This window comes from Lissotriton vulgaris, chromosome 6 (assembly GCF_964263255.1).
Source record: "Lissotriton vulgaris chromosome 6, aLisVul1.2, whole genome shotgun sequence".
NCBI classification, from domain to species: domain Eukaryota; kingdom Metazoa; phylum Chordata; class Amphibia; order Caudata; family Salamandridae; genus Lissotriton; species Lissotriton vulgaris.
Window position 1 is genome coordinate 1,669,152,319 of NC_141694.1, and position 26,498 is coordinate 1,669,178,816.

The window sequence follows — 26,498 nt, forward strand, 5'->3', positions numbered from 1 at the left end:
TAATACCACACGAATGAAATCTGTAAAGATGAACAAACTGGTTGTCTGCAGCATTGAGCGTGCCCGACAGCGCTTTAAGACCCTTTAAAAGATATCCAGGCACAGTGCAGTGATTTTTTAATCTGCTCGACCCCGGCACGTGGTGAATCTGGCTGTCGGGATTTGCCGGGATGCCAGTCCAGTCTATGAAGCGTTTCCAGGAACCACGAGAGAGGAGGGAGATTGTGGAAGCTGAGGGCAAGCAGCAGAGAGCAGTCACCAGGAAGAGACGTGAGGTGGGCCGAGGGGAGCATGGAGTGGAGGGGGTGAGAATACTGGGTAAGTTGAGGGCGAGAGAGGAGAGGAGTGAATGCGGGAGTCGGCTTGATAGAGGGCAGAAGGGGACTGAAGAGGATGAGGGGAAAAAAGGAAATAGGTTTGGCAGGACAGAGGAGAGTAAGACATTAAAAAACAAGGCAGAGAAGGGGAGGGGGGAGGAGAAATCCGACACGGCGGGCATGGGAGGGGCCCAACGGCAATGAGAGTGTGAAGCAGCAGGGGCCTGGGGGAAGCTGGCTGGGGAGGGGGAGGAGAAGTGAACAGATGTCCGTGAGGTGTGGGAGGAGTGCCTGATGCCGGATGGGGGTGGGAGAGCCTGGGAATGCGAGAGGCTGGGCTTGCATGCGATGCCTGGGGGAAGACGTCAATAATTCAATCGCAAAATTGAATGTTGTAACAAAAACAGACCAGGGTAGAATTACAGAAGGGACACGGTCGACCACACCATTTTGGTCGGCCGTGTCGGACAGGCAGGCCTCAGAGGTGCTGCCCTGAGCTGGGTGGAATCATTTTTGTCTGACCGGACTCAAGCAGTGAGACTGGGCACCTTCACAGCCCCTAGAATTAAGAACGACTGCGGTGTCCCTCAGGGCTCTTCCCTGTCCCCCCTTCTATTTAATATATACCTGCGTCCCCTCTTGTACTCCTTGAGGAAATTCAAAGTGTGGATCTTTAACTATGCAGATGATCTGCAATTGATTTTCCCCTTAGGCTCGCCTGACGCTGTTACTGAGTTTAGGGAGGTCATGGCTCACATCCAGAGGTGGATGGGCCTTAACCACCTAAAACTCAACCCAGGCAAGACTGAACTGATCTTGCCTGGGAAGAGTGAACTCAGTTGGGGACCTCAATTTTGGCCTCCGGAGATGGGGAATCCCCCTTCCAAATCCCGTACGGTCAAGAGCCTTGGAGTCACCTTTAGTGAAGACCTCTCCTTGAAAAGTCAGGTAGGGACAGTTGTCTCCGCCTGCTTTTTTCAGCTGCGCAAGATTAGAAAGATTGCCCATCTCCTAACCCACTCTGCCCTGATACAGGTGACCATCGCCCTTGTGCTGTCTAGGCTGGACTACTCAAATAGTTTATATTTGGGTCTTCCAGCCGGGCAGCTCAAGAGGCTGCAGCTAGTTCAAAACCAGGCGGCCAGGCTGGTCTGCGGGCTTCCTAAATGGCAGTCCATCAGGCCAGGCCTGGCAGATCTGCATTGGCTGCCGATAGCCCAGAGGGCGGCCTTTAAAACCGGCTGCATTATCTTCAGGGCACTACAAGGAAAGGGCCCCAAATTTATCATCAACTTGCTTGCTAGATATGTCCCCTCTCGCAACCTTCGGTCCAGTCATAAAAGCCTGCTCACGGTGCCTGTTGTTAGGAAACAACGTCAGGGCGGCAGCTCCTTTCACTTTCTTGCTGCCTCCCTCTGGAATTCCCTGCCAGCTTCTTTAAGGTCACACGAGGATATTCTGGCCTTCAGACAAGCCTTTAAGACCTGGCTCTTTAGAGAAGCCTATCCTTAGATGTCTCAGGCTGTCCTTCTGTTGTTGTGTTGTGTTTCTGGAAAACTTCCTACAGCGCCATGAAGCCTACGGGCGTACGCGCGCTTTACAAATCAAATTTAACATAACATAACATAACCCCCTCTGAAAATGGTAGGTGAGAAGGGGATGCTGCTTAATGAACATGACTGTACGATCTTGCATTAAGGTCAGAGCTTGGTGGAACTGACTGTAAAGTGAGCACACACACCAGAAATCACTACGGATGCAGATATGAAACAGATCAAGTTTAACAGGAAACGGCCAACACTGTGGAGGAATAATGAAAGAGTGCTTTTGTTGCACTGGCTCAAGGCGGTGCTGACATTCTGTAACACATGCAACAGAATCAAAACACGCTTCTGAGATAAAAAAAATAATACAGGAAGATACAAACGTGTAAGGAATGACGAGGTGCCTGAATATTTAGATACAGCGCACTCAAACTTACCACATCACATGGTGGACATGATTTAGCAGTTTGGATCGATAACATCGGCCATGATGAGCAGATATGAGCATGTTATAAAGAGCACCACCCTGAAAGACGACCAAGTACCGAAACAGGCCTGCACAACGTGCTGAGGCCGAGTAAAATATAAACAAGAGTGGAAGGGTTGAGGAGAGCGAAAGTGAGCAAAGCAGAAGCCATGTGACGGAGCTGGGTTGTGTTGTTGGGACAGGCTCGGCAGTGCGGCAAGGCTGTGATTGCGTGGAGAGAGAGGGGAGGTGCTGGTGTGGGAGGGGGGAGGTGCTGGTGTGGGAGGGGGAGGCTGTGATTGAGTGGAGAGAGAGGGGAGGTGCTGGTGTGGGAGGGGGGAGGTGCTGGTGTGGGAGGGGGAGGCTGTGATTGCGTGGAGAGAGAGGGGAGGTGCTGGTGTGGGAGGGGGGAGTTGCTGGTGTGGGAGGAGTGCTGCTAGGGGAGGAGAAGCCTGATGCCGGATGGGGGCGGGAGAGGCTGGGCTTGCATGCGATGCGCGTGCATGTTCACATGAACTTCATGAAAACCGCGGGGCTGAAAGCCCTTTGGTTTGAAGATGTTTTCGCCACATGAATTCTCGCTCCGCTCGATGCGCTTGCGCACATCGATAGGTCGCGAGACCTAAAAACACGATAAATCCACAACTCTCATATTCATGCACTTCAGCTGCACTATCCACTTAGCCAATATACCAAACACTCTTCCATCCATTACACTGCCAAGGACTAGCATGCAACACATCTGGAAAGTGCTTCAGCTCCTCATCAAGGATGGTAAGCTCTATAGAAATGCAATTCCAATACAATGTAATATGATTCGGACTCATATTAAAGGTCGACCTGTACATCTTCTGTTGGCTAGGGAAGGAACCCAACACCAATCTACTGAGATAAAGGTTGGCTCTGGAGTTCTGGACTTTTTGGTTCCGTCCAGAGGTGTCAGGGTACAACACCCGAAGACCCCGGAGTTCCACCTGCCTTGGTGCACAAATGAACAGAAACACGGGCTTCTCGATGGTGGCGTCAAAGACCAAAGGTTTATTACTGCAGGGACACAGAAGTCACAGAATCTACACACGGGCAGAATCTAGGAGACTGTTCGATTTGTACAAAGTGGGTTGCTCCTTATATACTAAAAATTGTGCTCTAGGCAAATATTTCACATGTCGGTACATTCCCAAACCTTTGTGTCTCTAAACAATAAATATTTGGCGTTACACAGGAACTGTCGATAATATCTGATACCAAACATCACGAAGAGGGGTTCCCACCAGTCCATCACAATCCCTTGTCAATATTGTATTCAAGACCCGGACCGCCTCATCGTAAAGTTCGTTACCTCCCCCTAATAAAGGCCCAGAAGGAAAGGAGCAGAGCCAGGTGCAGAAGATAGAAAAGCGGGATAAGAGATGTTTGTGGGTTGTAAATGGGCAAGGCTACCGGCTTCGGCCGCCTAATCATGATCAGGTACAATGGACAGGAAAACCAGTTCAGGTGGGCTGGCCTCGGGCAGAGGAGGCAGCCTTTGTCGAGTCATGCAGCTTCAGCGTGATCTGGTTTAAGGTGCACGTGTCATGTAAGAGGTGAATCTCCGGCTAAGGCTACGTGTCCTTAATCAAAGTGAAGTGAATGAAATGATCAGAGGCTATTGCATATGTGAGGGCAAGGAAACACAAAATGGCGGCCACGATCTAAGATGGATGCCGTGTGTATATCAGAAATGTGTCAGTGGAAGGAGTGCTCTTGCTCGTAGCGTAGCGAAAACACTAGGATATACTAAATGGATCATTTGCGGTTCGCTGATACTAATTTTATGTATTTCCGACAAACTTGAAAACACGGGTTCAAGTCGTCACGGAACCGTCACGGAACCTCAGACCCTCCTTTTGCCCTTACATAGGCAATTACTCAATCTATGTCTGAATCTAGTTCTATGCTCATCAGGTCAGTGACATGCTGTTGTATCATCATCCTTTCTCGTGTCTTTTCTCCAAACGCAGGTGGTTTTCTGAGACAAGTTGCAGCACAAAGACTACACAGAGCAGGACCACACTGGATAATCAGACAACATGAGAATAGGAATACTAGGATGACACCAATGACCATTAGAACCTTCCATCCCCACGCTGAGATCAGAGTCCAAAACCACTCCATGAAGGACCAGTTTCCCTTGTCTACATGTATGGAGTCCGAAATCTTGTGCAACTTAGAGATCGCCTCGTAAACTGTTGGAGCATTATTAGGAATAAAGACACAGCAGCTCGATTGGATCATTCTGCATACCCCACCTCGATCTGCAAGTATAACATCTAGAACCATACGGTTCTGCAATGTCATGAGCCTATCCGCCTGAAGCTCAGCTGTCAGATTGCTAAGGGCACCAGCAGTTTCGGTAATAGTAGATTCAACTACCCGTGTTAGCTGACGTATGTTTCTACTATTGGCCATAGGCCCCCAGAACGGAAGGAAGCCTTTGAAGAAGTCTCCAGCTTCCTGACCAGCTGTATCTTCCTTGCTGAAGACACCTCTCGCTACTCTTGTTCTGTGGTAATCAGGTGAAGCAGTGTATGTCGGAGGCAATAATCGAGCAATATAACATGATCCTGAGAAGTCGGCAGGCAACCATGTATAAGCTCTGTCTCGACAAATGAAATAGGTACCCCTAGCAGTAAGAAAGGCAGGGGAAGAGTTAGCCGGAAACACATAAGTCTCTACGCACTCACTCCTCCCTAGCTGAGCTCTCGGATTTCTCCCATTACCTTGCAAACAGATCTGACCTCGGTGAGGTACAACCCAGATTGGAGTTGAGCTTTTACGCTTGCTTTCTCCTAAACTAAGGCGATACTCTGAAGTATTCCAACTTAAATATACTCGCAATTCGTCTCTAGGGTATGATGGAGTATTATTGACGTCTTTGACCATGTCAATAATTCCCTGGACTAAAGCTTTGTTGGCAGAGTTATATTTAGTGGAACGTGGTGGACGTGGAGGATAGGTCTCAAGAGCATAAGCAAAGATGGTTTGAAGGGCCTGAAATGATCCATTGTAGCTGAAAGGCAAAACCAGATAGGGAATACCTTTATCCATAGTGTGGGGTATCAAGCCACACACCCAACAGTCTGTCGTGTTAACTACCAGTTGGTGTTGGTGCAAGAGCTGTACAAAAGTATTATTAATGAATTCTGAGCGTCGAGCTTGCTCATGTTCCGGAAACGAGTGAAAAGAGTGTATAGAAGAAACAGTAGAAATAGCAGGATCAAGGGGAGGTACTGTAGATACTGGCACAAAAATCAAATTTATGCTAAAGACAATTCCACCCACCAGTGTTGCTAAAACAATCAAAAATGTAATGGCACATTGCATCAAGAAACATTTGCTATGAAGAATTCTATTTAGTCTGTTTCTGCGAACGTAAATCACATTTTCTCGTTGCAGCGCAGGAAGTTCCATCTTCTACAATCCGCTCGCGACCACTGATGATGTGTACGTAGATGAAAATGCCTCTGTCAGCCCTGGGAGTTCCCAGTACTAACAGAAAGATCGACCTTGTGTCAGACCCCTGCAAATTCAAACTAGGCACACAGCCACGACCCTACGGCTACCCAGACGGCAAGGCAATTTATTAAAAACAATAAACAATAGCAAACTTCCTGGCTGAAAAGCAAAAAGTCCAATGTATATAAATATCAAAATCACAATATGCAGTTGCCTGCTTTATTTGTCCTTTTTATGGCTTCTAAGGTTGTATTTCTGCTTCGCTGGTACTGTCTGATCGGAAAATAGTGTATCACTAGCAGCTGTTGCAGAGTTTACGTTCGCAGATGGCAAAGTTTCTTCTGATGCTGGAGACAAATGTTCAATGTTCAAAGTAGTCTTTTCAGGAGGAGAGTCACGTTTCAAAGTGTCAGAAATCAAATCGGCATCGCTGAAAGGGACAAATTTCGGAGTTGTTTCAGCTTCGGAGGCACCAATTCCCTTCTTCACCCAGTCGTCGTAGGGCAGCGGCAGTGGAACACGCTTTACGTGAGAAGCGTGGATCCAGTGCTTGCGACCAGCAACACGTACAGCTGTCCTCGTCGCCAGCAGGATTTGGAAGGGGCCGATGTAGCGAGGCTGAAGATTCTTTGTCCTCGCAAAATTTCTGACCACCACGTGGTCGCCGGGTTTCAGCTGATGCCCTGGACTCTCCGGAGGTTTTGGCAAAGCATCAAAGACCTGTTGATGAATAAGACTTAATTTAGCAGTCAAGTCGTAAAGATAGTCTATCAACATAGGATATTCAATGGAGCAAAATTGTTTAGGCCTTGGCACACCCCAGACATTTGCCGGGCGGCCAAATACAATCTCATATGGAGAAAGCCCTATTCTAGAATGCACTGTTGCTCTCGTTGATAACAAGGCCAAAGGAAGTGCGTCTGGCCAAGCCAAACCTGTGGATGCTTGAATTTTGGCTATTTTAAGCTTGAGGGTGCCATTGTAACCCTCAACTAAACCAGCAGACTGGGGATGGTTCGCACTATGAAATTTTTGTTTCAATCCTAGACCAGCACACACACTCTGCATAACTTTCCCTATAAACTCACTTCCGTTATCTGACCATACAATCCGTGGCATTCCAAACCTAGGGAAAAATTCTTTGAGAAGAATTTTGGCAGTTGATAAAGCAGTGTTGTCCTTTAGTGGGTATGCTTCTATCCACCTGGAAAAAGCACAAACCACCACCAGGACGTATTTTAAATTGTTGCAGCGTTCCATGTGAATGAAGTCTAACTGTATTACTTCAAAGGGACAGGAAGGAGGAGCAAAATGACCAGCTGGAGTTGGAGTTCCCTTGCCAGGATTATGCATCAAGCACACCATACAATTTTTCACCACTCTCTCTGCACACTTACTGATTCCCTCATTCTTCCAAACCGGAGCTAACATCTTACATATCCCTTTAGAACTTATGTGCGCCACTCCATGCGCCATCGTCACTACTGCAAGCACATACGCATCAGGCAACATCCAACGCTGCTGTTCTGTCAAATCGATCCAACATCCATTCGAGTCCAATTTGCCCGTACTTTCTCTCCATACGCGTTTCTCTTCCTCAGTCGCTTCTTTCTGAATCTCTTTCACACTTTCCATTGTGTCCTCACACATTCCAGACTCAGCAATCCATCTTGCAGACGTAGCAACATACATTCTACTCATCATGTCTCTAGCTGTCTGTTTAGCGGTTTCATCAGCAAAGGCATTTCCCCGACCAACATCATCCGTGATTGCTTTATGAGCACTGCACTTCACAATCGCAACTTCAGTCGGTAAGGTTAGAGATTCTAACAAGTCGTTAACTAGCTGACCATGTTGAATCTTAGTCCCATGGGACGTAATGAAACCCCTTTCTCTCCACAACCGGCCAAAACTATGGGCCACGCCAAATGCGTACTGACTATCTGTAAACACATTCACTCTCTTTCCCTCAGCTAAAACACACGCTCTCGTAAGAGCTATTAACTCTGCAGCTTGGGCAGAATTCTGACTCACTCTTGCAGTCTCCACAATCGTCTTCAAAGTCGTTACCGCGTAGGCAGCAGTCACATCACCATTCTCCAATTTAAAACATGACCCGTCCACATACAGCGTACCATCTGGGTCGGATAGAGGAGTATCTCTCAAGTCGATACGACCTTTTGTCTCTTCTTCCGTTTTGAAATAACAGTCATGTGGCTCAGAATCACTCGACTCTTGATCAGTCGGCAACAATGTTGCTGGGTTCAATACATTGCATCTTTTGATCTGAATATGACTCGCTAATAACGTCAGCTCGTAACCAGATAATCTCGCACTAGTAAGGTGTTGTGTCTTCGTTCGGTTCATGAGTGTGTCCACTGCATGAGGAACCATGACCACTAGCATATTGTTCATCACCAAACCAGCAGATTGTCGAATGGAAGCTGCAGCTGCCGCTGTAGCCCTCAAACAACTAGGCAATGCTCTAGCTACCGGATCTAATGTTGATGAGAAATACGCACAAGGGCGTTGTTTATCACCAAACTTCTGTGTCAAGACACTCAACGCGCAACCTTCTCTTTCGTGAACGTAGAGCGTGAATGGCTTACTGTAATCAGGTGTGCCCAATACAGGAGCTGAACACAAAGCTTTTCGTAATTCAGCAAAACTCTCTTGACATTCATCAGACCATGGCACCGGACTCGGAACATTTTTCCCAGTCAAAGCTACCAACGGTTTTGCTAAAAGTGAAAAATTTGGGATCCATTGCCTACAGTAAGAGGTAATACCTAGAAAGGCACGTACTTCCCTCTGTGTGCGTGGAACACTCATTTGCATAATTGCTTTTATTCTTTCTGGGGTCAACTTCCTTCCCTCCTTTGATAAGAGGTGACCTAGGTAGGTTACTTCTTGGCAGCAATATTGCATTTTGGAAGGTGACACCTTATGATTCAAATTAGACAAATGATGCAATAGTGAAATTGTAGCTGCTTTGCAAGTTTCCTTGTCATCGGCAGCCACCAAAAGATCGTCTACGTACTGTACTAGGGCAGAACCTGGAGGAAGGACAAAAGAATCTAACTGGCTTTTTAAAGCTTGACTGTAAATAGATGGACTTTCACAGTAGCCTTGTGGAGCGCGTTTAAATCTGAAACTGCGACCTCCTAAACAGAAGCCAAAAATATCTCTGCTTTCCTCGGCTATCGGAATGCTGAAAAAGGCATTCTTCAAGTCGATGACTGAGAACCATGTAGCTGTAGCAGGAATCAATGTTAACAATGCAGTAATGTCTGGCACTACAGGAAACTGCGGAATTACAATCTTATTAACTTCTCTAAGGTCTATGACAAACCTATAGACTGGAGGCTTTGTAGGATCTGTTCGTTTCAAAATCGGCAATACAGGACTATTACAAACATTTCCTCGCGTTTCTTCAACCACACCTTTTTTAATCAAATCTTGCACAATCAATAAGAGTGCACGCTCACCTTCACTCGATATTTTATACTGAGGAATTCTTGGAAATTTCACATTCGCTTTCAAAGTTACTACATACGGTGGAATCTCTAGTAGACCTACATCATTGGGACCAGTCGCCCAAAGAGAATCAGGGAGTGAACGTAGCTCCGGCGGGAGTGCGTCCATTGACAAGTACATCGGAGAGGTGAGTCTTTTACCCAAAGTAAGCTGTACTCCTTCCGGAGAACAGTACAATGTCGCATATAGTCGTTTTAACAAATCTAAACCAAGCAGATTTTCATTACAACCTGTCGTCAAAATTAAGGGTGCTTTCAATTGACACGGTCCAACAGAAATAGACAAAGGACCAGATATCGGGTTGTACACAGGGGCGCCTGAAAAACCTACGGAAACATTTGTTGAGCCAGACAAAGGTGCGCCAGGGAGTTTCGCATGCATGATAGAACTTTTTGCGGCACCAGTATCCAACAGAAACGGTTCGACTACACCTGATGTTGCTACTGCGACATAAGGCCCACTCTGATCCACTGGAACTGATACTACTCCCTCTCTCTGTCCATGGCTGTCCTAGTACCCATTTTGTTGAAATCCCTCTTCAACTTCACAATAATCCTCAACAAGATATTGCTGAGATCTATTCTGTTGAGCAGATTGTACATTTCGCTGATCAAAGTGATTAGAAGGACGATCATTAGTTTGTGGAGGCATAGCACCTCGTCCCTGACCTCTAGAATTCTGTGCAAAACCACCACGACCTCTCTGAGCTGCTGCCGCATTATTTTGCGCTAAAATCTGACAATCATTTTTATAGTGACCCTCTTTCTTACAGTACGCACACTGATTCCACTGGTATTGAGGCCTGGTCGAATTATAATCTGTCTTTTGATACGAATTCTGTTGCATATTAGTCTGATTCGTGCGAGGCGGATACGCCTGCTGTAAAAGAACTTTAGTCTTTAAATCTTTCGTTTTCTTCTCTGATTTCTCCTTTTCCTCTTTATCCCTATTTTCATAGTACTGTGCAGTCGCAAGTATTTGCGCTGTCGTAGATACAGCCCACGCACTTTCTGAGTCTTTCAATTTATTGCATAATTCGGGTAACAAATTATGCACAAATTTATCGACAAACAATCTCTGTCCTCCTTCAGTGCTCATATCCTGACCACTATGGTCTACAAAAGTCTCTTCGAACCTCGTGAAGAAGTCGGAGACACTTTCGTCTTTCTTCTGCTTGCATGCGGATAATTTATCCCAATTAACACGCAATGCTGGCATCAGAGTCTTCATTAAATCTATTATTCTACCAGGAAGATTAGCAATTAGGGGTTCGGGTTTCGCACCACCTATTTGTTGAGCATCTGCTGCAGTGATAGCTGCCCAATCACCACCTAAAGCAGCCTGATGATCCTCTCTACGAATTTTAGCCCACACTGGTTGTGGAACTACATTACCAAACAACATATCAATGTCGGCTAAGTTCATTATACAAGCCTCAACTGTCTGTGTCAATTCCTTGTAATATCCGGCTGGATTCTTACGTGGATCTGGCAAGGCCTGTTTCACTGCTAACACTTCTGCTCGCTTCCACGGAATATGTATCCATACTCTTTGGAACTGTGCTGGAGCAGCTGCAATACCCGCATTATCATCACGTTGTACTGCTTCGCGCCAAATTGGAGGAACTTCCCTCATAGGATATTGGCGACTTAGCTTCATTCTACCTTTCTTTAAATCTCTCGGCGAACGAAGAGATGGATCAATCCTAAAACTCAAAATGAGTTCCATCGCTTCCTTTATATTATCGCCCACTATCATTCCAGCAGCAAACTCTTTTTGAATCTTAATTAAATCTTCCAAATCTGATTCGACATCGTCTTCTTCTATTTCCTCACGCAACAACGAGCACATCTCGTCGAAGACGTATCGCTGTGTTGGCTCTCCCCATTGCATAAATGTCTCTAACACATCTTTCGTACTATATCTTCTAACTTTTGTAATCCATCTGAGAGCTGTGGAGTCTAAAACTCCCCGTTCCTCAGTACTTGGAAGCTGACTCCGTCTCTGAACAGAGTCAGGAGTAGGAGTCTTAATCAAGGTTTTATATATAGGCGACAGCATATTAGTAACAGAATCAGTAATTCTTCGACGAACAGAAAGTGGAGTTAGTACACTCGCAGACATAGAGAACGCAGTAGAGGTAGGAATAGATGACGAAACAGTAGGAGTATCGAGGAAAATAGTTTGAGGACCAATAGGTACAGTGGTAGGTATAGGAGCGGGCAGTGCAGGAAGAGGAGGAGCTGTAGGAACATTTACATTCACCACAGGAGGTATAGGAACTTGATTCTGAGGAACAAGAACACCAGGTTGTCCAGCAACCGGCAATTGAACATTCGGTATAAGTGGAGCCGCAGCACCTTGTGCATACGGTGGAGGCGACCGTAACAGATAAGATAGCAGAGGATCGTTTTCGGAATCCTCCAGTATCTTAGCCATTTTCGATGGCAAGGCAGGATAGCACTTGTCAATCGCTAAGTTACGCTCTCTAATGGCTACATCTATGGCTTTCTCACACTCGTTAGCCTGCAACTGCTTAGTCGCTTGCTCTAGAGTTAACTCTTCTAGTTCTTTTTGCTCTTTTTTCAACCTTTTCATTTCTCTCTGTTTGGATTCTTTCCGCCAATAACGAAAAGAGTCAAACATTGCCGGCCGGGCTTTCTTCCTAAACAATTTCGCTTCTAAATTGTCGAGAATCTCTTGTTCAAAACTACCATGCAGTGGCCAACTAAGGACACCATCCTTCTTACAATAACGGACCCATATCTCATTATAAGTTATAGGACCCACACCATACTTACAATATAGGTCATATAGGGGAGTCCCAATCGGAGGAACCAGACAGGAATCCTCTAATTGTGAGTCACTGTTGCAAGTAAAACAAGACAACATTTTCCGACTTACCATTCTCAGTCCGGAACACAAAACAAGCAAAACACGAAACAAATTGTGCACTTGAACCAAGAACTTAGGCCTACCAAAACGAACTGATGTATCGATACCCAAAACTGAACCAAATAGATTATCGTAACCAGAACAACTAGTGATAATCTTACAAAACCAAACCAAACCAAGAACCGATCAAGGATTTTTAACAATCCTCACAAAAGTAACCAGCTAGCTATCACTAAATACTTAACTGAGGCACTGAAGACGTCACCAAGGAGAAACCCGTCACGTTTCGCCGTACTAAGGACTGCACCACTTCGGGTCCAAGACAGGGCGACGGTCAAGGCAACGGCCCACTGCAGCCGTCCTGAACGGGAACCCTCGTGGAAGAGAACTTCAGGGCCACTTTTGCGATATGCCGGGATCGATGAAGTGGGGCGCCTCCCTCAGGAATCTTCACACGAAGCTTCTCGAACTCTTCAGGCTTTTGGACCGGTACCGAATGACGTCGCCCCACGTTGGGCGCCAATTGGAGTTCTGGACTTTTTGGTTCCGTCCAGAGGTGTCAGGGTACAACACCCGAAGACCCCGGAGTTCCACCTGCCTTGGTGCACAAATGAACAGAAACACGGGCTTCTCGATGGTGGCGTCAAAGACCAAAGGTTTATTACTGCAGGGACACAGAAGTCACAGAATCTACACACGGGCAGAATCTAGGAGACTGTTCGATTTGTACAAAGTGGGTTGCTCCTTATATACTAAAAATTGTGCTCTAGGCAAATATTTCACATGTCGGTACATTCCCAAACCTTTGTGTCTCTAAACAATAAATATTTGGCGTTACACAGGAACTGTCGATAATATCTGATACCAAACATCACGAAGAGGGGTTCCCACCAGTCCATCACAATCCCTTGTCAATATTGTATTCAAGACCCGGACCGCCTCATCGTAAAGTTCGTTACCTCCCCCTAATAAAGGCCCAGAAGGAAAGGAGCAGAGCCAGGTGCAGAAGATAGAAAAGCGGGATAAGAGATGTTTGTGGGTTGTAAATGGGCAAGGCTACCGGCTTCGGCCGCCTAATCATGATCAGGTACAATGGACAGGAAAACCAGTTCAGGTGGGCTGGCCTCGGGCAGAGGAGGCAGCCTTTGTCGAGTCATGCAGCTTCAGCGTGATCTGGTTTAAGGTGCACGTGTCATGTAAGAGGTGAATCTCCGGCTAAGGCTACGTGTCCTTAATCAAAGTGAAGTGAATGAAATGATCAGAGGCTATTGCATATGTGAGGGCAAGGAAACACAAAATGGCGGCCACGATCTAAGATGGATGCCGTGTGTATATCAGAAATGTGTCAGTGGAAGGAGTGCTCTTGCTCGTAGCGTAGCGAAAACACTAGGATATACTAAATGGATCATTTGCGGTTCGCTGATACTAATTTTATGTATTTCCGACAAACTTGAAAACACGGGTTCAAGTCGTCACGGAACCGTCACGGAACCTCAGCTCACTGACATCAGGAAGGAGAAAAGAGCATAGCAGAATCCTGGTGTAGAAATCCAGAGTAGCTGCTAAAAGTAAAGATCAGAGACAAAAAAAGTAGCAAGAGGTGATGAATGTGATAAAATTAATGGAAGAAATGTGTTGCGACACATCCAGCACTCGGAAATTAGTCTTTACATATAGTAATAACAGGAGCTGGAATCACAGGAAAGAACTCTGCACCATTTTGGATTGGGAGCGTCTGTTAACATCATATAGGCAACCCACCATCTTTTTATATGTCTTAACCTGCCACTATCCTAGAAATCAGGGTATTTCCTAGGTAGACAAAGAAGAAACTCAACTTTGACATTTCTTGAAGAGTACTGCATTATGCAGTCCTTCCATTTCCATTCATAGAACTAGCTCCTGGAAGATGCCAACCAGTGCCAGGGCAGTTCATACAGTGTGGCCACTGGGCAGCACGTGAAGAGCAAAGTCTCAGAATACAACATTGCCTGTGGGTCAGGAGATATAGTCGTCTTTGGCTGACGGAGGACTTCTGGTGAATTCCGGCTCAGATCTTGGCACAGTTATAACATCAGGATTAAGTCTTTGCCCATCACTTACAGCTAAATTTCAAATGAAACTATAAGCAAAGTGGAGACCGGCATAAAGGAGATTTGCACTTGAATGTATATTTACAATTGGCATTTTTAGATATCTATTGGATTATAAAGGTTTAATATAGACAGCTTCAGGAAACTAAGAGAATGGTCTTGTTACTTTTTACACCACTTACAATGGAGTAAAGCATTCTATTGCTAGATAGTGGCAAAATAGGAGTGCTGAAAGTGGATGGAAGATATTAGTCTAAAACTGAACCCACCAAAGTGTGAAATCATGTTGGTCAGACACTAATATTAGACTAGCCACAAGAGATCTGACCGGTACAGCTTGTGGGCTGCCCACCCTGTTTCCTCTGTGACAAACATGTGATTCATGTTGGACTCTGATCAATCACTTGAGATAGATACCTCGGATACAGTTGAAATTTTTTTTATATTCGAGGGTGAATAAAAAGATTTCAGTTGGACCCAGTGGAGTCTGGCTGGGACGCTTCAAAGCCAGGCAGAATTCACTGTCCTAAATAGGATGAGTACGAAACACTTGTCTGATAATCTGTGCATCCCTTTGGGTTGCTTGGCACAGAGCAGTCAGGCTTATCCTCAGGGTCAAAGTGTAAAGTATTGGCACAACTCTCATCCTCGCAACTATGTACGCTACAGTTAGACTCCACACCGTATGTATAAAACACTGGTCTTTGTATTACACACACATTGAAAACAAAATGACAAACACATTGGATATATACTTGACAGTTATATGCAATTGTTGAACTATTCTATTAGCAGCAGAACGGCATAAACATATATCTACTAGTCATAGTTATTCACTTGCCCCAATATCCCCTCAGCCTCGTAAGCAACATAAACCTATGTGCATACTTCCCAGACATGTTCACTATCCAAGCAATCCTTCTCACATCAAAAGCAACAGAAACATATATGCAGGCTGTTCAGAGGTATTCCACTTTCTCACTAAAACATTAGCATAAAACACAATAATACCAATATCGCATACCCCATACAGTTGTAATGGTCAAGAAATCACAGGTCTAGACTATGCCCGTGACCCAGCCCCTCAGCCTCTCAAACTACACCTGCCAATGATACATGTTGTAACCACTGGCAACACTTTGATTAGATTGAAGGGACCAACTAAAGTGGAAGGAAATAAATATATGCTCTCATCCATCCAGATTAGGTACTCCAGCACCCAGCAGCACATTTACATGTGCAGGATCACTATCCAACCCCCGTAGGCGAAAGACTGTGACACCGAAAGCTGGGGCGCTTCCAATTTAGAGAATTGTTTCCCCTCCGACTGAGGTGCAAGCTGCAGTTGCTCCAGGCAGCCAGCCAAGTCACAACGAGGCCCCTTGGGTCCAGTCACAATATTATTAACAAGAGTACCTTGTGCCGTTGGTCCATGGAGAGGGTGTCGGCACCCTCGGACTGAGGCCGCAGACCCAGGCACTAACGTCTACCCGATCTGGAGGTTGGAGACAGACTAAGCAGCTAGATTGGGTCCCTCGAACTTGGCAAACTTTCCCCAACACCCCTTGGACACCACACGCTACGGAGTGTGAGTCAGCACAGGTTTCCGGTTATAAGCTTGGGTCCCTCTCACTCAGCAAACTTCCCCGGTGCTCCCCAAACTCCTCATGATACGGCACCCCTGGGTGGGCCACTGATCGTTACAAGCACACTCCTCGGCACAGTGTGATTACTGCACATGTCGGTACAGTCCTTGTCCCAGTCGACGATCACTTCCACCCATTTTTGCCGCACCCTGCTCTTCCTTACGATCTCCTGGAAACAGGGAAATCCTTTCTGTCCCTGGGATCTCATGGACAGGAGGCCAGCCAACCGGCTCTTGCGGAGTGCTTAGGGACCCGGGCCATGACAGTTAGCAATTAGCTGCAGGCCAGCAACATCCAGGCAAAATCCACCAAGTGCTAGTCCCCTTCCTATAGCATGACAGGCCCCAGGCCACCACAAGTCTGCGGATAATCCAATTGCAGTCCCTCCTGTCCCAGTAGTTCCTCTTGTCAATGTCCCAGTGTTGAACCAGCATACTATGGCTTTGGTTCCAATCCCACAAGCATCTCAACCTCCTGAGGGCGGAGCCTCAGTAGTTATACCCACAATGGCCTATGAAGATGAGATCAGTTCAGAAGGCCACCGTTGAAATGCACAGGCCCTCTCTCAATTTTGTCCTGTCTGCCATTCTATCCCGGGAGGCTTAAGCAATATCTTTATTGCGGCCAAGACCCTGCCCCTTGGAATGCAGGTTCCAATTCCACCCCCTCTTATCCGTTTCAGGAAGTCCACTTAGAGTCCAAGGTCTGCAGTTTCCCTTGAGCCCCTAGTTTATGGCTGTCTTATCAGAAATGCACAGATGTAGCTGTCTCCCGGCACCCAGATTTGGATTAAAGACAGGCTGACAGGCACACAGAGCAACGAGCACAGAAATGCCCACTTTCCCAAAGTGGTATTTCCACATTCGTAATGTCGACTCCACTTGCACCGCTAGAGAGGATTTGCCATCAAACACTATACTGCCACTCTTCTGCACGTAGGAAATACAGCTCAGTAGCCTTTCCACATATCCTTTATGTCAATCCAATGCGAGAAGCAGGCAGTACCTACCAAACACACTATCCGGTGCCAATCACTACCAGTGCAGGTGGCACACCCGTGCACATGCCCTATCTCTTCCAGACACCGCATCCTGCCCCCAAGGAGTACTTTGATGTAGCGTGAGACATGCAGAACCTTGGCAAGTAGTTTTTTTTAAATGCCAAGCCGAGTAACAGTAATCTGCACACACAGACCCCACCATGGCAAACCTTTGGCAGAGATTCTTTCGTGGGTGGCACAACCAGTGCTGCAGGCCCACGGAGGAGCATTTGAGTTTCATGCCCTAGGTATATGTCTTACCCCTAGACAAGGGACTTACAGCTAACTCAAATCAGCCAATCATGCATACACTAATCACCAGTATGTAGATGACAAGCATAGTGCTTTTGCACTGAATTGCAGTGACAAAAGCGCTCAAAGTCCTAAGGCTGGCACATACATCAGCGGGAAACCCGGAGGGACAAAAGCAATAAGTCGAGGGAAAGCACCATAGAAAGGGCCATTTCCAACAATTTCTTTAACTACTTTCACTGGGTACATGAAGTGCTGGTGCCTATTTTACTGAGACTGGATGTCGCAAATGAGGCTTAGATAGTAAGCACAGACTACTAACTCATCAGCTCCAGCCAGCATTTACCAAACGCAACTGCCAAAAGGATTTGAAACTTAAATTGAAATCTGCTTTTCTTCTCTTGCTGGTTTGCATTAGATTCCAATATAAAAATAAAATCTACCTTTTGTCACATACACTAGGTAGTGTTTAAAGGGACTCCAGACTGTCTGTGTAAAAATCTCAGATACTAAGACTGAGTCGGAGCTTTTGCTCTCGTGCTGTCATAGCCTTCTTTGCAAGTTCAAGATTTAGCTCATAATGGGGCTGCTTTTGAGTGCCAGCTAATCAGGTCAAGAATCCACTCCCTCTTTTAAAAAAATGATTTTATTGACCACATTGCTTCACATTACCTCATATACCATTACCATACACTTATTTATACTGCGGCATCTGCATGACCATGTACTGCTATGTCTTCCACATCTGTGGGGCACAATACATTTGCAATGTTGTTTAAGTTTTTAATATTAAACAATTAAAACAAACAAATAACAGGAGACTTCCCCGTTCCACCCCCCCCCCTCCCGCTGCAGACAGTGACACTATTTGTTGGGCACTCAGAGCGGCACGCATAACTAGTTTAAGTTGTGTGTGTGAGAGGGTCGTTATCACCTACAGTGGTAGGTAACTACGAGTTGTGTGTGGACCGCTATGTGGGTGTAGCTTCATCATCACCCTGTGTGGGTACCATGAACACTTCTGTTAGCATTTGTCCCCATTCCATCAATTCACTCTCAGTGTTCATATCCGTTCTTACTGCCCTTAGGTGACATTCTCCGCCACTCCCCATTCTCTCATGTCATCTTTCCATTTGTTCAACGCGGGTGGCGCAGAGAGTATCCAATGTATTGCAATCCGTCTCTTTGCCAGTACTAGACCCAACATCAGGAACCGGTGTTGTATCCGTGTCCCCTTTTCTGGTGCTGGAAGAATTCCCAATAAGCACTTTTTTATGGATACTTCTATGAGCACTGCTTTTACAGTGCGAAGAATCTGTACCACCTGATACCATTATAATTGTAAGCGTACGCAGTTCCAGGTCATGGTTAAAAAGGTGGGGGGGTCCACACTGCATCCTGGGCAGAAAGACACGGCCCCCGGTATAAACCGCGCTTGAAGCTGTGGGATTATGTATGTGCAATGCAAATAATGAAATTGGGTGAGCTTAAACCTAGCTTTACTGGTTGCTTCAACCACCTGTGCTAAAGCTCTTTTCCATTCGCCTTCTGTCAATGGGATAGGTAGATCCTATCCCCACTTCTCCCTAATAGCAGGTAAGTCAGCCATAAGGTCTTCCATCAACGCTTTATATATGCGTGAGATCAGACCCCTGCAGGAACCTGGATCTAAAAGTGTCAATAGTGTGTGTGACTCCTGTGGTTCGTCTGGGAATGTGGTCAATATCTCTCGGACCGTGCGCAAAACCTTGGCATACTGCAGAAAGTGCCCCGCCGGAACCTGGAACCAATTCTGTGCCTCTTCAAAAATCAAAAAGGCTCCATTCTGATAAAGATCCCCAGCCCTCTCACATCCTCCTTCGTATCACATTGAGATGTACTCAGACACATGGATACTCTGAAACCCCCATTACCACCGCAGCGGCAACGCACTAACATATGGTGCCCTGAGAAGTACCAGTGTGAAAGCTAGCTCCCAGGCCTCCACAACCATTCGCACTATGTGTGGACAATCTCTGGGGCCTTCGATCCCATAAGGAACCCCTGCAATTGTATCCCCTGATTCCAGACACCCGGTAGCTCTTAGTCAGCCGTGCAACCCTCCATGCACCACTGTGCTGCATATTGTAATAATCCTGCTATGTAGTACAACCTGAGATCAGGCAATCCGAGACCTCCCACGTCCATGTCCAACTTTAGTGTTTCTAACTTAACTCTACTTCTGCCCACACCAGCGAGATTTGTAGACTATTTAGTACATCAAACGTGTGTTTCTGGATTTTACAGAAGGAATTCTGCAGGACATATAGCAACGGGGGAGCACCACCATCCTTGACAGAGCCATTCTCCCCATGATTGAGTGGGAGCTTGTTCCAGAATTGTATGGACGCTTTTAATCCTAAAATAATTTTACCCATATTAAGGTTAAAATGGGTCTCTGGCTAATGTGCTACCTGAATGCCCAGGCACAGAAAATGACCAATCTCCCAGTTCAGCTCTACTTCAGGGAGGTCTTGTGGAGGACTCTGTGCAAAGGCACCCAATGGTAACAATATTGTTTTCTGGTGATTAATTCGGAGGCCAGAGGCCACACCAAATGAGTCTAGCACCCTCAAGCATGCCGAGATCATCTATTCTGGCTGTCTAATATACAAAAGGGCATTGTCCACATATAAAGAAACCACATGTGTTCGGCCGTCTACCACTATACCCCATGGTGCCATGTCCCTCCACAGTCCCACCGCTAATGGCTCCATTGCTAGTGCAAAAAGAAGTGGGGATAGTGGGCACCCCTGTCGCGTGCCCCTTTCTATCTGTATAGGCTCAGACACTTGACTCCTGTATCTCAGAAACTTTGAATGTTTGGTGAAAAATTTTGAGTTTAAAAAAAACTGAAAATAATTTGTTGAAAACTTAATGGCTTCTTTTCTTGTAGGCATCACGTTTTTGGATATTTTGTGGTACTATGCTATCTAAAGTCCCCGGTGGTATGTGTTCAATGTGAAGCGAAACAAAACATAACAGGAATTCCATTCATTCCAGGATCCCCAGTTGATCTCTCATTTTGTTGAACTAGTGTAGAATGTGGAACCAATCTGCTATGCCCTACACTTCCTGATTAGTGGGTTATAGTAACTATACATTTTAATGTTCATCTCACACTAACTAGGGTGTTCCTTCTCTTGGTGGGAGCCCCACTCTCATACCCTGTGTCCTGTGGGTGCCCTCAACAGCAACAATCTGACTATGATGGGTCAGTCTGAGATACATGTACCTACATTTTTGAAAGACCCTGGCTGTCAACCAAGAGTTGTATGCCAGAGCTCATTGGGCACACTGAACAAGACTTGAGGGAAATTGGAGCCATAATTGGCCCCCTAAATTGTGTCCAGTAACTCCTTGTTTTAACCAGAAGAACCTGGAGGCACTGTCGTACTAGATAACCCATTCTCTGGAGACACTATCCAGTTTCCCTTGCCACTTGGTACTATCCCTTTTCAATGGTTTGGAATACCTCGGACACTTTTGGCCAGTCAGTTTATTTGGCTTGCTGCAGTTAAATGCTCTATTGGCCTGAACTATTGTCTACTATGAACCCCCAAGCATCCTTCTCAAACTTTCACCTCCGTATTACTTCCCCTTTCAAATCTTTTCCCATCATCTTATCCCCCTGCTAAAAACTCTACTCAACACACAAGTTTTAAGAGCACAAATCTGGGAAACAACACTTACAACGCAACTTTTACAACGCACTACCTTTACAGCGAAACTTTTACAACGCAACATCCATTACAACGCATGACATTACAACCCAACCATTACAACGCATGTCACTATAATGCATGTCACTACAACGCATGTCATTAGAACGCATGTCACTACAACGCATGTCACTACAACGCAATGCACTACAACGCATGTCATTACAACACAGTCATTTCAACGCATACCATTACAATGCATACCTATACTATCCATCACTTACCCTACTGTTGCACCCCCTGGAGTTAGAATAGTAATTTTTACCCCTACACTATCCAACACTTGCCCTACTGTTGCACCCCCTGGAGTTAGAATAGTAATGTTTACCCCTACACTATCCAACACTTACCCTACTGTTGCACCCCCCTGTAGTTAGAATAGTAATTTTTACCCCTACACTATCCAATTCTTACCATACATGCAATGTAATGGTATGCGTTGTAATGGTATGCGTTGTAAATGTAGTATGCGTTGTAGTGGAATGCGTTGTAAAGGTAGTTTCAAAGAATTCGTTGTAATGGCTTGCGTTGTAATGGAATGCGTTGTAATGGATGTTGCGGTGTAAAAAATGTGTTGTAAAGGTATGCGTTGTAAAAGTATGCGTTGTAACGACATACATCCCACAAATCTAACACAGCTAATGCAAAAAAAAAAAAAAACATTTATTAATCTAGTAATAACCTCTAATCTTGGGTTCCAGAGTAGCGTGCTGCTCGTTGGAAAGCGCTTTAACGCCCAGTAAGGGGTAGCAAGCGCTGTAAAAATACAATTTACAACTACAGTTGTAATCTGTATTGAATAATAATTTATTGTTGCGAGGACTGTCAGCTCTCAGTTTAACAGGTGTGTATATCTGTGATGAATACATTGCTAGGTCAGTCCAGCACATACACTGAATAATGACGTTTCATTTGATGTCTGAATCACTTTTCAACAGGAAGCTGATTGTGTGGAAGAAGGGGGTGTCGTCACCACAGCAGCACATGCTTTTTCCGTGACCCGCTTCCTTTGCGCTCCAGCATACCTCAGACATGTTATGTGAACCTAGTCAGCTTCAAAACCAAGACGTGGCGGGACCGAGCAACACAGCGAGAGGTATGTGAAGGTGACGAGGTAAATTATACTTTTTGTTTTATCATAGTAGGTAGCAGCCTGCTCTTTCTCTAGAAAGCGTCGATACGTGCCGAGTTAAAAAATTGTTTTGTTATTATTAAAACTTCCGCCTTAATATACGAATTGTTTCAGTGTTTATTGTTCTTACTGCGGGATTTCATAGTTTGCTGTCGGAAGCAAAAATGTAACAAAAATCTTATTTTTTGTTACTACTGTTATGTACACCACAACTACCCCTGTCGAGCGCCTCGACGGGGGTAGTAAGAGCTATATAAATAGATATTCAATTCCACTCATTAGGTCTAACTGAATTGAAGGCGCCAAATGTCAGGCAGAGGTCGCGTATGTAGTCATAGTTTTTACTTTCCATTGTGTTGTTATTCGTTTGGTATAGTGATGTGTGAAAGCAGAGTGCACGTGCAATGATGCAAGGGAACAGCTGGACGGCACGATACACATTCATGTCGGTGATTTGAGACGAATGGCCTGAAGACTACTTTCTTTGTAACATCAAGAGAACCATCCACATCACTGGCTGAGCGGGAGATCTTGTGTGTTGACATATTTTACAGCTGCCACATGGATCCATGGTTTTTATGACCCATTTTTGCCAGTCATGTGTTCCTAAACTGCATCCGGGTGCATCAGGAATTTTAAACGCTTGCTTATAATATTCACTACGAAACTACACATACCAGAATGCAAAGGGCTGTGCGTTAAAAATACAGGGATTTTGTAATATGTCACACATGATATGCGGGTTTGCTGCCACTGGCCACCCAGGCATATGCATCTTTAATAGAAATTATTTCTAGTACTTGAAAAATAAATCATTCAAGATCCCCTGGGTCACCGGCGTCATTCATACAAGTGTCATGATTTTTAAATCACTGTGCTCTCAAATCCGCCTTGTGTGTGTAATAGAAACAAGCATTTGCAATTCAATAGGTCCCACATTTATGAGAGTTAGAGCTATTGGCGTTTTAAATGACAATGTCTTTAACCCATGTGTTTTGGTTTGGAGTGCAGTGGATGCATGTAGTGTGGAATGGAATTAAGTGGGTTGAACTGGAATTGTTAGTTGTGGAATTGTGTGTGGTGGAATTATCCAGTGCAAGACCAACCTCCACCAGCCGTAAAACACAAACCTGGCTGCCAACCACAATACACTTCAGACCCTGCTAACACCAGCAGAATACTGAGCACTAGTTTGTGTTTTTTTTAAAATTTAGTTTAGTTTTTATTATTATGCACAGTTAATTAAAACCATTGCATTTATAAATTTTAACAATAAAATCAGTCACATTACATTAATACAATACAACTATGAAAAGTTTAAAATAACACATTTATGTATGTATGAAACTTATTAAGATGATGTCAAAAGTGCATCTGTCCCTAGCACAAACGGCAGTGTCTATTAAAGGCAGCAGCTCAATAGGAAGCTTCTTTTTAAACTAGCGAAATGATCCCTGGCAGGAAGTCGGCAACCTTTATCTGATGTTATAGCGTTCCGATTCCATTGTGATAGGCTAGTATTACAAGGTGGCGCAAATAGTTCCCAAAGATGTAACTTTTGCAGACTGAGCACTAGGCTTACAGCCACAGGGCTTTATGCACAGCAACCGTTACCTAGAGTACAAAACAGAAGGCAATCACATACAGTACACTGCTCACTATCTGTCGTTAACTGACCAACGCCAGTTGTCATACATGATACAAGTGCATCCAGGTGCAACTCACAGCAAACTACAGGCGGCTCTTGCAAACTCTAAACTGCACACAACCACCTTTTACTATTAGTACACAGCAACCTGCTATGCACTGTACAATACAAGCATTTGTTAATCACTGTACTTGATGTACAGCCATGTGTCACCTACACCACACTATGCCCAGCTGGCTGACAACCACTGAGCAGACAGCTGTCACTAATAGTGCATAATCAGTTGTCACTACTGGTACAATGCACAGCCAGCTGTCACCTACAGTAAGATTTACAGCGATGTATCACATACAGTACACTATTCAAAACCAATTTTCACCAATAGTGCACAGTCAATCGTCACACAGAATGCAGTTATCCATCATCCACAGTTCAGCTGTCACCTATAGTACAATACACAGCCAGCTGCAGTGGAGTAGATTTTGCCGCCTGCTGCAGGTAGGAGAGGGGAGTGCAGGGGGTGGCGATCAATGACCGACTTGTTTGGGGGCGGTGGGTGGCAGACAACTTTTTCTCAGGAGGATGGTGGTAGTCATCAGACATGACTTGCTCACCTCCGCTGCCCCCAAAAAGAGTGCCCCCTGGGGGGGACTTCCCCCTGACACCCCCTTGCTACTCCATTGGGCAGCTGTCACCACTATACACATCTGTCACTACAGTGCACAGGACCAGCAGGGTGTCGTCAAATACACTTTACTGTACATCCAGCTGTTACCAATAGACATTTGACAGTCATCACAGTACACCATGCAATCAGAGGTCACCCACAATACACTGTCTTCATTCAACTGTCAAAGTATAATGCACACTCAACCCTGTCATCTGCAATGCAGTGGTCTGGTTATACGACTGATAACTCATTATACAGACAGACCTACATCTTTCACTCGCAGAACATTATGCAGGCTCACCCTACACTTCAGTTCATTGTGCACAACTAGGACTGTCACCCACATTCCAAAGCAGACACAACTCTGCCACCTTTAGTACACTTATCTGACAGACACAACTACAGTACACTGAGAACTCAACTCTTGTCATCCATAACGACTATGCACAGGTATCTGTCACCCATAGTGCTACTGTACAGAAAATTGTCACTATCGGTACATTACAAGGCCAGGTGTCTCACACAGTATACTGTCAGCCACTGCACACATAGGCACAACAAACAATATCTCATGCACAGTCAACTGTGCTAACCCCACAGTCCTCTAATGCACACAGACTACTTCATCACTCACAATATACTATAAAGAAGGTCTAGAAAAGACAACACACACTGCAGACATATGTCTTCCACCTACACTCTACAAAGTGTCATGCTTAGTATACTGTGCAGACCCAACACTTTCAATGACAAAACTCAGCTTTAGCACTGGACTTTGCAGTGTCACTTCACTACACACCAGTCCATTACTCCAACCACTATATACTCAGCAGACACAGAGCTATTACCCATATTGTACATGTTATAAATGGGGGTCTCTAGTTGGCAGAGGTAGGTACCTTTGTCCAAATAAGGAACCTTGCTCATAGTCAGGGTAAGGGGGATACACTTCTAAAATAACCCAAGCTCACCCCCTTGGTAGCTTGGCACGAGCAGACAGGCTTATCTCAGAGGCAGGGTGTAAAGTATTTGTGAACACATACAGTAACACAGTGAAAAAACACTACAAATGGACACCACACCAGTTTAGAAAAATGAGTAATCTTTATCTAAACCAAAACAAGACCAAACGACAAAAATCCACAATACAGTACTAAAAATAAGGCTTTCAATTGGTAGAAATAGTCAATGCAAGTTGTAATTGCAACACTTTTCTCAAAAGTACCTTAGATGCGTCACGCAAAACAAACAAAATGGCCGCAGGGAATGTGATGCGTCGGTTCCTTACACTCAGGGGAGGTCATGCGTCTGTTCCTTACTGCTGCGCAGTGGAGGTGATGCATTGATTCCTTACTGCGTGGGGAGTTGATGCGTCTGTTTCTTACTATGGCCCCCAACGATGCAACAGTGTTGGCGCCTTGATGCGATGCGTCTATTTTCCAGTTCCCAGTGACAAACAGTCTCCAGAAGTCCTAAACAGGAGCAGGCACCTCTTTGCAGGTTGGAATTCCTAGCAAGGAAATTCGGGGGAGCTGGTGGTGAAGTCTTTGTGTCCCTGAGACTTCAGAACAGGAGGCAAGCTCAGTTTCAAGCCCTTGGAGATCTCCCTCAAGATGACAAAGCAAACAGCAACGTCCTTTTCTCCTTTCCTTTCCTTGGTAGCAAGCAGCCACTGCAGGCCAACCCCAGACAGCAAACAGCACAGGGAAAGTATTCCTCCTCATCTTATCCAGCTCTTCTCCTTGGCAAAGATGTCTCTTGATTCCCAGAAGTGATCTGTCTGGGGTCTAGGCCCCTATTTTTATACACCAAAATCATTTGTTCTCTGAAAGCAGAAATTGTCTGTACCCAGCCCAAACCAGTTCTGTGGGGAACTTTGCAACTGCACAACAACCTCCATTGTCAGTGTGAGCCCTGGCTGCAAACACACCACATGGGGCGGAGCCGTCATTGTGGAAGGCAGGCACAGCTTTATTCAGGTGCAGGTGCTACTCCTCCCACCA

General features: G+C 45.4%; 1 protein-coding gene across 1 annotated transcript in view; it reads left to right on the forward strand.

Annotated features, from left to right (window-relative positions):
* TRAF5 (TNF receptor associated factor 5) overlaps positions 1–26,498 on the forward strand; it is a 253,278-nt gene that overhangs the window by 53,971 nt on the left and 172,809 nt on the right. Inside the window, exon 2 of the mRNA XM_086927840.1 lies at positions 21,984–22,141. The gene's annotated coding sequence lies outside the window, so the exon portion shown is untranslated. The remainder of the gene's footprint in view (positions 1–21,983; positions 22,142–26,498) is intronic.